This window comes from Takifugu rubripes, chromosome 13, assembly GCF_901000725.2.
Source record: "Takifugu rubripes chromosome 13, fTakRub1.2, whole genome shotgun sequence".
Taxonomy (NCBI): Eukaryota; Metazoa; Chordata; class Actinopteri; order Tetraodontiformes; family Tetraodontidae; genus Takifugu; species Takifugu rubripes.
This window is the reverse complement of record NC_042297.1, coordinates 576459-581458: the sequence shown is the minus strand read 5'-3', so window position 1 is coordinate 581458 and position 5000 is coordinate 576459.

Here is a 5000-nt window from a genome sequence, read left to right as displayed (position 1 = left end):
ACACATCCAGCTAGAACGGCTGCAGGACTGAAACATTTACTTGGGATAAACTAATTTAAGACACCATGACGGGCCCAGTTTTCTGCCCCATTAAGTCTGTGCTGTCGGCAGGGCTGTGACCAGAAGGAAGAGACTGTTGTACTAGTGCGACTAATGTGCACGATTGCATGAGCAGTCGCAACAAGTTGCAAATACGATGAAGCTCAAGAATGCACAGTTGTCTTTGCTGCGTTTTTCTTGTGAAGGTGAGGTGATGCTACCATCCAGTCTCTGCACCGAGCTGGCATACCTGCCCTGACAGGAAGCTGGGGACTTTATCCGGGTTTTGCTTTTTAACTTGAGTGGCCAATTCTTTCAAGCGAGTTAAGGTAGACAACTCCCCTCCCCTCCCCTAACCCTAACCCTAACCCCTAACCCCACCCTAAACCTAACCCCTACCCTACCCTAACCTAACCCTACCCCCTACCCTAACCCCACCCTAAACCTAAACCTAACCCTACCCTACCCTACCCCTACCCCCTACCCTAACCCTAACCCCACCCTAAACCTAAACCTAACCCCTACCCTACCCCCTACCCTAACCCCACCCTAAACCTAAACCTAACCCTACCCTACCCTACCCCTACCCTAACCCTAACCCCACCCTAAACCTAAACCTAACCCCACCCTAAACCTAACCCTAACCCCTACCCTAGCCCCTACCCTAACCCTAACCCCTACCCTAGCCCCTACCCTACCCTAACCCTAACCCCACCCTAAACCTAAACCTAACCCCTACCCTAACCCTAACCCTCCCTAACCCTAACCCTAACCCCTACCCTAGCCCCTACCCTACCCTAACCTACCCTAACCCTGACCTTAACCTTTGCTATACAAATAAAGGGAACTGATGTGGAGAGAGCATTTCTGTAAATGAAAACTGAAGTGGTTGCTGCCGTTCACTGGAACTGCACCATCCCTGGCCTTGGGTGCACCCGTTATTTTAAAAGAAATTCCAATATGGCTGATTACATCTATGTGGTCTCCGTCTCTGGGGAATTTATGATGACAGTCAAAGGAAGGCACACAGCTGTTTGTGTAGAAAAGCAACCTTCACGGTTAAATGCAGCAAATAGCATTAGTCACACTGCCTGACTCCTGTGCTTGCTGCTCTGCTCCTGTGGGTGCTCACTTCATTTTATTCAGCTTTGATTCCTGAGAGATGGAATGAGGAGGAACTAGCTTTATCAAACCCATGTGGCCTGAAGGAACATTATTACACACAGACGACAGTGATGCCCTTTGGTTTTCTTTGGGATGGGGGGGGGGGTGGCACAGCAGCAGCAGTTAGCGAGCAAGTGTGAGGTGTTGAACTGGACAGCAGTACGTTCACGTGGACCATGGACTCCTCCCTCCTCTCCCCCCCTAAAAGGCTACAGCCAGTGAGCGTGTTTGTGAAGCAAAATGGCAGAAAGCAGAGTGTAACATTCAACTGCAGACAACCAGAGCGTACGATCAGACCATCATGGACCCAGTGAACAATGATGCTGTTCAGCGAGCTTTGGTGGTGCAGGACATGCTAATCGCTCATCAAGTTTCAGAGACATGGAGCACCCTCCAGAGTCTATCGTCTAGTGTCGTGGGTCTTCTCGGGCAGGAGAGAACAGCCCCTCCTGTGCAGCCTCCTGCCCTTTCTGCATCATCCAGAGCCAGTTTCTCTGCACTCGGAACCTCCATGTTCTGCCTCACATTACCATTCCCAAGCGTTACTCAGATGACGTGGACAGATGTGGTAGTTTTTTGCTGCAATGCTCCTTGGTGTTTGATCTCCAGCCATTACCCTACTGGCAAGGCTATGCTAGCTTTTATTGTTAATTTATTATCAGGGAGGGCTGCGCAGTGAGCCACCACAGTAAGAGGTAATGAGACACCCACATCCAAGCCGTTTGAATCAGGCGTGTGTTCGATCACCTGGTCCAGGTTGGTGAGGCAGCGGCAAAGCTTCTCTCCTTACGCCAGCGGTCTGTGTCAGTTTATTCAGTTCCGTGTTCTGGACACAGACGAAGGTTGGAATGACGCCGTGCTCTGGGGAGTCTATATTAAGTGGCTAGGGGAGGAGCTAAAGAATGAGTTGGCAGCTCAAGACAAGACACCAAACCTTGAGATCATGATTGCTCTCACTATGCGCCTAGACAACCATCGAAGGCAGAGACAGAGGGAGAAGGCTGTTTAGTCGTTGTCTTCCTCTCACTTCGCTGGCTGACCCAAAATCCTTGGCTCTCCCTGGCTCGCTGGCCTCCAGCCACAGTTTGATTGGTTGGCCAGGTGGCTCACTAGCCGGAGCATTACCTGTCACTGGAACTGTCTCCACTCAGATCTTTCCTCCTCGGTATTTAGCAAACAGCACGAGGTCTCTCTACCCCCTCATCAACCCTACGACTGCAGTATAGATCTGCCCGGGGCTCCCCTGCCTTCCAGCCATTTGTACAGCTTATCCCGACCGGAGCGGGAGGCCATCGAGAAGCACATCGGAGAATCGCTGGAAGATGGGGTGATTTGGCCATCATCAGTGTTCTCGAGGGCAGGTTACTGGACTGGTCTCTCCACCTCGTACTGACTCCATCGAGCCCCGATCTTCTCTAAACTGAACCTTCAGAACGCCTACTATCTAGCCCAGATTCATCACGGCGGTAGAAAGCAGTGGTAGATTGTTTTCAACACCCTCTTGGGGCACTGGTAATACCTGGTAAAGCCCTTTGGTCTAACCAATGCCCCGGTGGCGGTCCACTCGTTGGTGAGCGATGTTCATCGTGACATGTTGAATCAGTTCCTCTTCGTCTACGTCAATGATACCTTAGAGGACTCTTTGTTCTCAGCCTCCACGGGGATGTCTCCCCTCATGGCCTCCCTTTGATATCATTGCCCTCTGTACACGCCAACCTGCATCGATGCAAGAGGGTTCGGAAACAGGTCCTAGTTGGAATAAAGGTCATGGACGCCCATTCCCAGAATTTAGACACTCTGATGAAATTTGGTGTTGGTATGACAAACGGTGTAGGAGAAGATACACACCAAACTTTTCTACTGAATAACTAAGAACAAAAAAGCCAATTCCCTGCTTCCCTTCGTCCCTGCATCTTCTCGGCCTGATACAGACCTCTTGCCTAAGAGAAGCATCAGAGCACAATAGGTTAGTGCTGCTGGACATAAATGGGAGAAGAAAACCGGAAAATTCTCTCATGAATAGATGCAAACAAATGTCCGTGTGAGGTTTGAATGAAGGAGAGGGAAACAACACAGACTGGGGTGGAGTGGAAAAGGAAGATGAGGAGGAACATCTGGATGGACTGAAGGTGGTCGGAGGGGGAGGAACCCAGTGTAAAAAGATTTGTTATCAAGTCTTTCCTGTATCCGAGGAACTATGTAGGAACTCTACTGGTGGACTACTTTCGTGGCACCAGGACACCCTAGACCGGCGTTCGATGGGGATGAGTGTGTAAAGAGAGGGGTGGGGTTATTAACTGATCCCTACCTGGTGGTGAGGTGGGTTCAGTGGCGGGGGAGGAAGTCAGACAAACCTATAATCCACCCTATCTGTTGGGAACATTGGGTCTTTAACTCCCACCTCTGGGACAACTTCTCCCAGATTCAGAGGAAGTCAGGAGATGCTGAGGTAGACTGGACCATGTTCTCTGCCTCTATTGTCATCGTGGTAGTTTGGAACCGTGGCCCAAGGTCTCCTGGCAGCAATACCAGAACCCGGTGGTGGAGACCAAAAGTTGGGGATGCTGACGAAGGAGTCCTGTTGGTCCGTGCTGACCTGTTGAGCTCCTGAAGCAGGTGACAGGTACTGACAGGCCAAGCCGGTTGCAATGTGGGCTGTCCTGGAGGCAAAAACTCAAGTCTGGAAGGAGTTTGGTGAGTCCCTGAGGGACTCTTTAGAAGGCCTCTGAAAAATTCTAGCAAATGGTCTGGCACCTCAGGAGGGGGACGCCGTGCTCCGTCAGTGCTGTTTAGGTGGAGACATGCTGAGGATTCTAACCCTGAGGAAGCGGAGGCTGGGGACTCTGAGGTGGGCTTGTCCATCCACCAGTCTGAAGCCACTGAGGCAGTTAGCAAGCTCCTTGGTGGCAAGGCTTGGGGGTGGACGAGATCTACACCGAGTACCTCCTCTCTCGATGTTGCTGGCTGGCTTGGCTGACACGACTCTGCAGCATCATTGACTGGGGAGGTGTCCCGGGCACGTCCTGCCAGTCCGGAGGTCCAGGACCCACGAGAGAGACCATGTTATTCAGCTGTCTGGGAACGTCCAGAGTCCTGCAGAAGAGCTGGAGGACGTGTCTGGGCTGAGGAAGGTCTCTGCGTGGATGGAGACACAAGTCTCGGGGGATTTAAACAGCATGAATTACTTTCACTGAACATCAGCTTGAGATGCTGCCATGTTTCGTCAGTTCCAGCCAGAGCCTGTGGAGCAACAACCTCCATCCATGGGAGCAGGACTCTTCTGTGTCATGACATCACATAAAAGAACATCACTCGTATCAGAATACGTGACCCATCACAAATAGGTAGGAAATCATTTGTAGGTCATGCTAACGTTGAGCTTTAGGCAACTATTGCTGCATCTTCAGGCAGCATTAACCCATCTGGACAGGAGAACGTGCTCCAGGTTCACCTTCACGTCCTGGTGCACCACATGCTGCTACGTCTGGAACTCCTTCACAATCTGACTTTGAAGGCATCTGCAGGCTAAATCCAACGGCTCCTGTTTTAGTTGTCAATATATTCCTCACGTTTCAGGTTTCCCATGATGCACCTCGTCAGACCGCTCCGCACACATCAGTGTGACCGCGAGGCCGGCCTGAAGCTCCTCGCTCCATCTGGTTTTGTGCAGTCCTGATCCCCCCCCCTCCCAGAGCCATGGCTGCATCAGGCATGCTTTTGTTATGTAAGCCCCCTCCCCCATCAACAGAATGACAAGTTCTGACAGAAGTTATAACCCCAAGTTTGTGTCTCTCTCC